This window comes from Salmo salar, chromosome ssa20 (genome assembly GCF_905237065.1).
Source record: "Salmo salar chromosome ssa20, Ssal_v3.1, whole genome shotgun sequence".
In the NCBI taxonomy this organism is placed as follows: Eukaryota; Metazoa; Chordata; class Actinopteri; order Salmoniformes; family Salmonidae; genus Salmo; species Salmo salar.
Window position 1 is genome coordinate 35,646,099 of NC_059461.1, and position 12,711 is coordinate 35,658,809.

The window sequence follows — 12,711 nt, forward strand, 5'->3', positions numbered from 1 at the left end:
GTGTAGTGAAGCTGGTCCTACGAGCAAGGGCTTGCATCCCTATATCAATTTCTCTCATTCTCTCTCCTGTCATCATTTCATCTGTAACAAATTACCTGTGGGACACTCCAATCACCTGCGTGGGCACTTTGTTGACCTTATAAAGGTCGACACAGATATTATTGGGTATTTTTGGTAAGCCCACCCTGCTGTTCCATTGGCCATCAGAGAAAGGCCTTTGGAAAAGGACAATGTTGGGCTATAGTGTGGGCTATACAAAATCTTATAGCCTATGAAAACATTTGTTTCAAACATACTGTATATACAGTAGACTATCTTAAGATATATGTTCTTCCATATTTTAAGAGGGATACTATTCATTACACATACAGCAACAGTAAAGAGAGACAGCTTAAAAAATATGAGAAGCTATCTATGTCATTGTAGTAAGGAGCTCCGTACCCACAGGGCAGCCTTTTCCACAGGCTAGTTTATGAAGCATTTACTTGACAGGAGCTTGCATCCATGGCATCTTAAATGACTTACAGTTAATGCATAAAATCCTTTATACTGTTATTTACCAAAGGGAAAGTTAAATCAGGTAGGCACTGCTAAATGGCGCAGCAGTGTTGCCACACCAACATTTTGAATTTCCTTGTGGCAAATATATGAATACTGATAGCTTTTACTGAGAAGGTGGGACTTAAAATATTTGTTTGACTGACTTTTTCTTAGACAGATTCAGTAAAAAATGTGTGATTAGCAAGACTGACATCCACTTATTTACTATGGGAGCCCAGGAGAGCCCATAGGATCTTCTTAATTGACTAGCTACAGGCCAGAAGATATGGGCTTGGCCTTCAGGCTGTGAGACTTGTCGATTTTTTGACAGATGTATGATAGAAATCAATACTCTATATTGGATATTAAGCCTGTCTGTGTAAGGGTAAATACTCTTGTAGACAGAATGTTACCAACGTTGATTGCTTTCATCCAGTAGACTGCTCCATTCACACTGACGTGTTTAGGCTCTCATTCGATGTTGTCATATGAACAGTCACGTAGTATCACAGATAAACTGTTGGTCTACTTAATACGAATATAGCCTTGCTATCCTTCTACTGTATGTCGCTTTGCTAAGACCAAAATTGCACACTTGGAATCTGACTCCCCTGCCAGTTGATTTTGGAATTTAACAGTGACGGAATATATTTCACAGCTGAAGAGGAGGTGAATGAAGAGAGGGATGCCCCCCTGGGACTATGTAAACGTTTTGTCAAAAACTAAAGGTGGGAGTGAGAGAAGGGGGGAGAGAGAGGAGGAGATACGGTTGCGAGAGAAACAGAGAGCGAGAGAAAAAGGGAAAGAGGAACAGAATGGAACAGGTGGCTTGTGTGGAGCCACAACCACGGACATAAACAATGCCTTTGTCCTGTTCAACAGAGAGCAGTTTTAATTCACCACAGGGCTTGCATGCATTGTTGTGTTGCTGCCATTACATATTTTCTCTGGTGATTTATATCCCCAGAGCGGTGTGACCCACCTGCGGTGCAGTCTTCTCGCTAAATTAAAAGATTTGACTAAGTTTGTGTCCCAAATGGCACCGTATTCCCTACAGGACCCATAGCGTAGTAGTACACTATATAGGGAATATGGTGCCATTTGGAACGCTGAATAAGTTAATGGCCAAAAGAAAAAAGACTGTTGATTAAGAGAAAAATTCATTAGACTGCTGCTGCACTGGTGGTCTGTGTGTTGATTGGTATGGTAGGATGCCTACCTCAGTGGCGATGTAAATATTGGTGGGGCAATATTTTTTTTTAAATGCATGCAGTGATGGAAAAAGTACGCAATTGTCATACTTGAGAAAAGTAAAGATACCTTAATAGAAAATGACTCGGGTAAAAGTGAAAGTTACCCAGAAAAATACTACTTGAGTAATTCCATACAGTATTCTATACTATTCTACGGTATTTTAGTCACTTAATGTTTACATATCTGGCATTACTCATCTCATATGTATATACTGTTTTCTATACTATTCTACGGTATCTCATTCACTTAATGATGTTTACATATCTTGCATTACTCCTCTCATATGTATATACTGTATTCTATACTATTCTACTGTATCTTAGTCCGTTCCGCTCTGACATCGATCGTCCATATGTATATAGTCTTAATTCATTCCTACTTAGATTTGTGTGTATTGGGTATATGTTGTGTAATTTGTTAGATATTACTTGTTAGATACTACCGCACTGTCGGAGCTAGAAGCACAAGCATTTTGCTACACCCGCAATAATGTCTGCTAATCACGAGTATGTGACCAATACAATTTGATTTGAAGAGTTACAGGGTGTGTTAAGTGGTGGTGTCCCATCCTTTCTGGTTATTGGTCTGAAGTAGGACTAAATATATTTAACTAGGCATTTAATGGGACGATGAGCAGATAAGAGGCAATCCGTAATCGATTAAGACATTAATGAGCGAGCTAGGAAGGACATAGTCAATATAACTATTTGTTCAGCACTTTGGAAATGTACAGCAACAGAATTCAGAACATGGGCCATTCTTACAGTGTTCTCTCTGTACACCAAGTCAGAACTGTAGGATAAATAAAGGTAGCATATAAGCAGACAATGAAAGCTCTTGCAATATTCTATGATTACATTTCTCTAAAACAGGCTATAGGCTACATGTGCACCACCAAGTCAGAATAGTAGGCTAAGTTATGAGGGGGAAAGGGACCAAATTATTAGGGTGAGGCACATCGGCTACTAACAGCTTACTACACAACATACAGTCAGTATGAATTTCTTACCCACAGTATATATATCTCGCAGGCATATTACATCGTTTATGCAGCAGCATACAATACATTTTTGGAATCACCTTGCTGAGCTGTGCTCACTTGAACAGGAAGGTGGCACGGCGGTCCTTCGTAAGCAAATTTTGTCATTAAACCTTGTCATCAGTCTGTCATTCTTTGGATTTGTGGTGCTTTCAAGACAACTGGGAACTGCCACTGATTCCTTCCAAACCACTGATTGTTGAATTTGTGATTTCCAACTTGTTGTGTAATGTTTATGTCCAATGGCCGATGAGCACCGATATCTATAATTTCTCTTCATAATTTCTCTTCATATGACAAGGATTGAAAAGGATTTGCCAGTAGATTGTCGACTTGATTCATGATGATGATTGCTAGCTTGCTAGCTAAGATTTCGAAAGTATGTCCAATCAAAGCTACGGTAGATATAACGTGATTTGACGTAATTTTATCTGTGGGCAATGACCTTGAGCCTTCTTGGATGGGCACTTCTAATGTAACTCTATGGCAGCACCCAAAGGGCTTGAATTTTCAAGCTCTACCCTACATTTTGCGGTGATGTAGGCTCTGCCCTACCTGCCCTGAAAGGCGGGTCGCCACTGCCCTTCCATTTCCCCATGGATTCCCAGTGTTAATCCATTAGAGCTGGTGTTTCTGGAGGAAGACAACAGACTGGCTGTGACTGGGGCTGTTGCAGTGACCTTACTACCACCACACCAGTCATGAGTCATGACCGTAGTAAAATTCCACGTGACCACGGTAATCTCCTGTTATGCATTCTGGACATGCTTTGGTAGTACCCAATTTGCTAATGACCATCAGGTCCTAATGGTTTACTGTCCCTCTAACCATCAATTCAAATGCAATCGAAAATCACATCAAACACTTATTGTCAAAACAGTAGGCCTATCATAATTGTAAAACTCACCTCACTGTGATGATCAATTTAAAGGAACAAGTTCAACAGCAGTTTGAAACAGTGTAAAACCTGATTGCTGTGGTGTTGTCTCAAAGCCTAACACAACGAAATGGACGGTGTTTTCTAAGGTGAGGATTAACTCAAAACACCATATGCATATTAGAGCTTATGCATATCCATACATAATTGGTCTAGCCTATACTCCAAAATTAAACAAATTGGAGTAATCGCTTTTGAGTGTGGACTGTATTATTATGCATACTGGATGGACTGGTTAGCTTATGCTATGCACCAAAATGTATATCCATGAGTCTGGGAGAGAACGTATAGCCTTAGGCGATGCTGTTGTAGCCTAATAATAGGGAATTGTTTATATTTTCATAATGAAATGGGTGACAGATTACCTTTAGCGATAAAGAATATCTCACCACCATGAGTTTCCATCTCCTTCTCGCTCTCCATTATTCCTTTCTCGAGCGTGTAGACGGGCTGTAAACAGTTTAGTGAAATATGTTTTGTTGCGATTTTCCTGAATTGATTTCACTTGGTTTTCCCAAATTAAGCATGGCTAGCTGCAGGAAAAAGGTTGGAGAGCCGTGACATACAGAGTTGGGGCAGAATATCACCTGTCGGGCAGCGAGAGCATGCTCCTCAAACAGTGGTTGATGCATGGAGTGAAAAAAAGTGTTCTTATGCACTACATGACCAAAGGTATGTGGACACCAGCTTGTCGAACATCTCATGGGCATTAATACGGAGTTGGTCCCCCCTTTGCTGCTATAACAGCCTCCACTCTTCTGGGAAGGCTTTCCACTAGATGTTGGAACATTGCTGCGGGGACTTGCTTCCATTCAGCCACACCATTTTACTGCCAATGTTTGTCTATGGAGATTGCATGGCGGGGTGCTCTATTTTATACACCTATCAGCAACGGGTATGGATGAAATAGCCGAATCCACAAATTTGCAAGGGTGTCCACGTACTTTTGTATATATAATGTATTTATTTCTCAGCTGCTCATATTAAGCACATGATCCGCTATAAAATCAAAGTAGCCAACAAAACGGACCGGTGGAAAAGCGCATGGCCTCCATTCGCTATTCCAGTGCATACAGATGACATGTCTTTTTCCCCCTGCCCCTGTACATTTTATGGGCTGCGTGGCGCGACTATAGGCTATTGATGGTTTGCACTCTGTTCCTTGCCTCAGACTGCACAGCTGTTCTCATCAAGTGATCATATTTTCAGACTGTTCTCAATTTAATCTTGTCTTTACTAATATGTAAATAAAAAATTAAAAAATAGAATGGCCCATATATTATGTTTAGATTTCTAAGGCACTCTAAGGTTTGTATTATTCACAACTAAAGCTGCCAAATATCTCCAAATCTATATGACCTGTTTCAAACTTTTATGCTCAACATAGCCACTTCAAATGCTCACTCTCTCCATAATGAGAAAAATATCCTTTGTATTTTATTTAGCTACATTCAATTATACTGAACAAAAATATAAATGCCACATGTAAAGTGTTTTTCCCATGTTTCATGACCTGAAATAAAAGATTCCAGAAATGTTCCATATGCACAAAAAGCTTAGTTCTCTAAAACTTTGTGCCCAAATTTGTTTACATCCCTGTTAGTGAGCATTTCTTCTTTGCCAAGATAATCCATCCACCTGACAGGTGTGACATATCAAGAAGCTGATTGAGTTTCAGTTGGATTTATTTTATTTTTACAGGGATAGTGCTCATTAATCAACGTTTCTGTAAAAGTGCCGGTTTTAGCCAGCCGGCTAATTTTCAACCGCAGTCCCTGGGCAGGTTATTAAAAACAATTACAATACAGACAATCATTGAGCAGTGAGCACACGCAGAGCAACATAGGACAGGCAAGACATAGCATACAGACAGAGCACAAAAAGCAACCAGACAAAATCCATAAAAGCAACAAAGTGTTTCCACACCTCACAAGCTACAGACAACAGACAACATGGAAAGCGGCAATACACAATTAAACAGCATGCAATTAAACAGCATGATCATTACATGGGGACAATAAAAGACCACTCTAAAATGTGCAGTTTTGTCACACATCACAATACCACAGATGTCTTAAGTTTTGAGGGAGTGTGCAATTGGCATGCTGACTGCAGGAATGTCCACCGCAGACCATGTGTAACCACGCCAGCCCAGGACCTCCACATCAGGCTTCTTCACCTGCGGGATTGTTTGAGGAAGTGTTGAGAAGTATTTCTGTCTGTAATTTTGTGTGAAAAACTAATTCTGATTTGCTGGGCCCGGCTCCGTAGTGGGTGGGCCTGGCTCCCAAGTGGGTGGGTGTTTCCCCTCCCAGGTCCACTCGTGGTTGCACCCTTGCTAAACCATGTGATATCCATAGATTAGGGCCACATTTTTTTTATGTAAATTGACTGATTTCCTTATATGAACTGTAACTGAAATTGTTGCATGTTGCTCATGTATTTTTCTTCAGTATTATATTGTTCTATTCTTATAAAATGATATAAAAGAAAAATGATGGCGCGGACTTATAAGCATATCTTGTCAGCTAAATGAACAAGCCTACAGCCTATGGCATGGAGCATAGCTAGATAACTAGCATACAGTAGGCCAACTGATATTCTGTTCTCCTGAAATATACTGCTCAAAAAAATAAAGGGAACACTTAAACAACACATCCTAGATCTGAATGAAATAAATAATCTTATTAAATACTTTTTTCTTTACATAGTTGAATGTGCTGACAACAAAATCACACAAAAATAATCAATGGAAATCCAATTTATCAACCCATGGAGGTCTGGATTTGGAGTCACACTCAAAATTAAAGTGGAAAACCACACTACAGGCTGATCCAACTTTGATGTAATGTCCTTAAAACAAGTCAAAATGAGGCTCAGTAGTGTGTGTGTGGCCTCCACGTGCCTGTATGACCTCCCTACAATGCCTGGGCATGCTCCTGATGAGGTGGCGGATGGTCTCCTGAGGGATCTCCTCCCAGACCTGGACTAAAGCATCCGCCAACTCCTGGACAGTCTGTGGTCCAATGTGGCGTTGGTGGATGGAGCGAGACACGATGTCCCAGATGTGCTCAATTGGATTCAGGTCTGGGGAACGGGCGGGCCAGTCCATAGCATCAATACCTTCCTCTTGCAGGAACTGCTGACACACTCCAGCCACATGAGGTCTAGCATTGTCTTGCATTAGGAGGAACCCAGGGCCAACCGCACCAGCATATGGTCTCACAAGGGGTCTGAGGATCTCATCTCGGTACCTAATGGCAGTCAGGCTACCTCTGGCGAGCACATGGAGGGCTGTGCGGCCCCCCAAAGAAATGCCACCCCACACCATGACTGACCCACCGCCAAACCGGTCATGCTGGAGGATGTTGCAGGCAGCAGAACGTTCTCCACGGCGTCTCCAGACTCTGTCACGTCTGTCACATGTGCTCAGTGTGAACCTGCTTTCATCTGTGAAGAGCACAGGGCGCCAGTGGCGAATTTGCCAATCTTGGTGTTCTCTGGCAAATGCCAAACGTCCTGCACGGTGTTGGGCTGTAAGCACAACCCCCACCTGTGGACGTCGGGCCCTCATACCACCCTCATGGAGTCTGTTTCTATACGTTACTCAAGCATGGCTTCCTGAATGGTAGAGGCAGTTTAATCCTACATGAAAACACACGAGAACATGTCAGTCAGCATGATGGAGCTGCAAACTAATTCCATGTTGTAAAATACATGGCATGTTATCTGTCATTTTAAAGGCAACAGTTGGTATGGTAATGGCGCAAACGGGGGGATATTTGAAATAAGGTGTGTTTGTCCAATAAATAAATGCTTTGGCTGAGAGTTTAATTTTGCGAGGGTGGACCGTGTAAACTCTCAATTTCTAACACGTATTGACCCAGAAGTTAATCACGCAGCTGACCAAATTATTAAGATTTTACTTAATTTTCCGACTAAAATGACATACCCAAATCTAACTGCCTGTAGCTCAGGCCCTGAAGCAAGGATATGCATATTTTGCATAGTTTGTGGAAATGTGAAAGGAATATTGAAGAATATAACACAATAGATCTGGTAAAAGATAATACAAAACTGTTCAAAACTTTGTATCAAGACTGCCCAAATGTGCCTAATTTGTTTATTAATAACTATTCATGTTCAAAATTGTCACGTCCTGACCAGTAATAGGGGTTATTTGTTATTGTAGTTTGGTCAGGATGTGGCAGGGGATATTTGTTTTATGTGTTTCGGGGGTTATGTGTATGTAGAGGGGTGTTTTATTTATGTGTTCCGGGGTTTTGGTGTATGTTCTTGTTTTGGATATTCTAGGTTTTTCTAGTTTGTATATTTCTTTGTTGGTCTGTTGGATATCATAAGGTGAATGCACCAATTTGTAAGTCGCTCTGGATAAGAGTGTCTGCTAAATAACTTAAATGTAAATGTAATGTAAATGTGTGGCTCTCGATCAGGAACAGCTGTACATCGTTGTTCCTGATTGAGAGCCATATATACGGAGTTTGTTTTCACCTGGTTGATTGTGGGTAGTTGTATTTTGCACTGCTGTTATTATTAGCCTGTGAAACTGTCGGTCTGTCGTTCTTTGTTCATTGTTTTCGTGTTCACTTTAATTAAAATAAATTAAAGTATGAGTATTCACGTACCCACTGCGCCTTGGTCCCATTCTCTCTTCAACGACGACCGTTACAGAACTACCCACCAACAATGGACCAAGCAGCAGGGTAAGGAGCAAAAAGGGAATTATATGGACTATCAGGGGAATTGGACATGGGAGGAAATTCTGGATGGGGCTGGACCTTGGCATCAGGCTGGGGACTACCGTCGCCCTCCGGAGGAAAGAGAGGCGTTGGTATGAGGCTTTGTACGCGCCGATGGAGAAGCACGAGAGGCACCCCCAATATTTTTTTTTGGGGGGGGCACACGGGTAGTTTGGCTGGGCCAAGGGTGAGCCATAAGCCAGCTCCCCGTGGTTATGATGGGGAACGTATGGAGTGGAGAGCGCCGAGGTATGCTGAAGTGCGCACGATCTCGCCCATACGCACGCACAGTCCGGTGCGAGTGATCCCAGCCCCTCGCAAGTGCCGTGCTAGAGTCGGCACCCAGCCTGGTAGGAGGATGCCTGCGCAGCGCATCTGGTCACCGGTGCGCCTCCTAGGTCCAGGCTACCCTACGCCTGCTCTACGCACGGCAACCATCAAGCCCCTGCACAGCCCAGTTCGCCCTGTACCAGCACTCCGCTCGTACAGGGCTACTAGTTCCATCCAGCCAGGACGGGTTGTGCAGGAGGTGCGATCGAGACCGCCAGTGCCTCCACGACCCGGTATATCCAGTACCGGCACCACGCACCAGGCCTCCAGTGCGTCAGCCCAGTCCAGTACGTCCTGTTCCCGCTCCTCGCACTAGCCTTGAAGTGCATGCCTCCAGTCTGATACCTCCAGTACCAGCCCCACGCACTAGACTTCCAGTGCGTCAGCCCAGTCCAGTACGTCCTGTTCCCGCTCCTCGCACTAGCCTTAAAGTGCATGCCTCCAGTACCAGCACCACGCACTTGGCTTCCAGTGCATCAGCCCAGTCCCGTATGTCCTGTTCCCGCTCCTCGCACTAGCCTTGAAGTGCGTATCTCCAGTCTGATACCTCCAGTACCAACACCACGCACTAGGCTTCCAGTGCATCAGCCCAGTCCAGGATGTCCTGTTCCCGCTCCTCGCACTAGCCCTGAGGTGCGTGTCCCCAAACTGGCACATCCAGTACCAGCACCACGCATCAGGCTTCCAGTGCGTCAGCCCAGTCCAACTCGGCCGGTTCCTGCTCCCCGCACTAGCCCTGAGGTGCGTGTCCCCAGGCTGGTACCTCCATTACCAGCCCCACGCATCAGGCTTCCAGTGCGTCAGCCCAGTCCCGTGTGTCCGGCAACAGTACCTCGTCCAGAGTGTCCGGCAACAGTACCTCGTCCAGAGTGTCCGGCAACAGTACCTCGTCCAGAGCGTCCGGCAACAGTGCCTCGTCCAGAACTTCCGGCAACAGTGCCTCGTCCAGAACTTCCGGCAACAGTGCCTCGTCCAGAGTATCCGGCACCAAGAGAGACGGCCCACTGTCCGGAACCAAGAGAGACGGCCCACTGTCCGGAACCAAGAGAGACGGCCCACTGTCCGGAACCAAGAGAGACGGCCCACTGTCCGGAACCGAGTGAGACGGCCCGCAGTCCGGAACCGAGTGAGTCTGCCTGCAGTCCGGAACCGAGTGAGTCTGCCTGCAGTCCGGAACCGAGTGAGTCTGCCTGCAGTCCGGCACCGAGTGAGTCTGCCTATAGTCCGGCACCGAGTGAGTCAGCCTACGGTCTGGCACCGAGTGAGTCAGCCTACGGTCCGGCACCGAGTGAGTCTGCCTACGGTCCGGCACCGAATGAGTCGCTCCTACAGTCCAGGGTCTACAGTGACACGAGTCAGGCCTAGGTATTTGGGAGGAGTGGACTGGTCAGGGGGTGGTCTTAGGCCTGAGCCTAAGCCACCTCCACTGTAGGAGGTTTGGGGAGGGGGGGTGTAGCACAGGAGCCGTCGTTGACGGCAGCCACCCTCCCTTCCCTCCCTTTAGTTAGGGGTTTATTTTGGGGGATTTTGTTGAGGTGCATACGGGGTCTGCACCTTTGGGGGGGGGTACTGTCACATCCTGACCAGTAATAAGGGTTATTTGTTATTGTAGTTTGGTCAGGACGTGGCAGGGGGTATTTGTTTTATGTGGTTCGGGGGTTATGTGTATGTAGAGGGGTGTTTTATTTATGTGTTCCGGGGTTTTGGTGTATGTTCTTGTTTTGGGTATTCTAGGTTTTTCTAGTTTGTATATTTCTTTGTTGGTCTGTGTGGCTCTCGATCAGGAACAGCTGTACATCGTTGTTCCTGATTGAGAGTCATATATAGGGAGCTTGTTTTCACCTGGTTGATTGTGGGTAGTTGAATTTTGCACTGCTGTTATTATTAGGCTGTGAAACTGTCATTCTTTGTTTATTGCTTTCGTGTTCACTTTAATTAAAATAAATTAAAGTATGAGTATTCACGTACCCGCTGCGCCTTGGTCCCCTTCTCTCTTCAACGACGACCGTTACAAAAATTGTGCACTCTCCTCAAACAATAGCATGGTATTCTTTCACTGTAATAGCTACTGTAAATTGGACAGTGCAGTCAGATTAACAAGAATTTAAGCTTTCTGCCAATATCAGATATGTCTATGTCCTAGGAAATGTTCTTGTTACTTACAACCTCATGCTAATCGCATTAGTCTACGTTAACTCAACTATCCCGTGGATGGGACACCGATCCCGAAGTTAACCAAGATTATGTAAGAAACAACATGTACTAGGCCCTGTGAACGCAGATAAAGATAAAGTGACTGTAACACTTCCTTTTAAGGGGTCCTTATTACATTTTAATTACACTGTAACAAGTATTGTAATTAACTGTAACAACTCTATTTCTAAGCATAGTACATGTAATGTTAACCTAAGTACAATGTAATTACTAGTTGTAACAATGGATTCAGCTAGTTAAAATGAAGTGTATCTTGCAGGGTACTTACATGTAACTAATGTGTACTTATACAGTACATTACCCACCCTGACAACCCGGCCCTCATTTTTTAAGTTTCTGGAAGTGCCATCCAAGTGGGAGAATAAACACACTAGTACACCACAGAGTACATGTAATATTTGCATAAGTACAATGTAATTACTAGTTGTCACACAGTATTTAGCTAGTTAAAATTAAGTGTATCTTGAGGGGGACTTACTTGTAATTATAGTGTACTTACAAAGTACGTTACACATCCTGACAATCTAATCGTTAGCTTCTGAAAGCGGCATCCAAGTGGGAAATAAACACATTATTACGCCACAGAGTACATATAATATCTGCATAAGTAATTACTAGGTGTTACACAGGATTTATCTAGTTAAAATGAAGTATAGCTTGAGGGGTACTGACTTGTAATTATAGAGTACCTACCTGTAAAGTACGTTACCCATCCTGACAAACTAATCGTCAGCTTCTGAAAGCCCCATCCAAGTGAAAAATAAACACAATAATGCACCACAGAGTACATGTAATATCTGCATAAGTACAATATACACAGGATTTAGCTAGTTAAAATGAACTGCATCTTGAGGAGTACTTGTAATTATAGTGTACCTACAAAGTATGTTACCCATCCTGACAATCTAATCATCAGTTTCTGAATGCGCCATCCAAGTGAGAAATACACACTCTAGTATAATGGAAATCAACAACTCTGTTTCTGTCTTCATATGTTTTTTTCTTGTAAGCATTTCCCATCCTGGAGTCTGAGACCTTGTGGAAATCTGTGGTATAGAAGAAGAATGTATGACAATTTAGCAATAGACACTACATTACTCGGTTTGATGTTTTGTCTGCCATCCATCTATTCATGAAAGCACGTGCCGTGTGTAGCCTATGTGCTTTGTCCGCTTGCCTGTCATTCTGTTAGAAGGACAAAGTATTTGAAGCCTAGTATTAATATAGGCTCTTTGAAGTCCCTTCTCTCACCTCCAGAGGAAATCAGAAGAAATCCTTGATACAGAGAGGTCTGTTGCTTAAAGTCTGAGAGAGAATAAGGATGTGGTGTTCTTGTAAGGACCGACGCTGGAGTAGAGGAGCAGGTACGAGGAGTCAAACATTTAATTGGAACAGACATGGAACAAGACAGAAACAGCGTCAGCACACGGGTATACAAGGACATAAGACAATCAATGCTGAAGCAGGGAACACAGTGGTGGAACAGACAGATATAGGGGAGGTAATGACAGAGGTGATTTAGTCCAGGTGAGTCCAATAATCACTGATGCGCGTGACGGGGAAGGCAGGTGTGCGTAATGATGGTGGCAGGAGTGCGTAATGCTGGGGAGCCTGGCGTCCTCGAGTGCCAGGGGGGA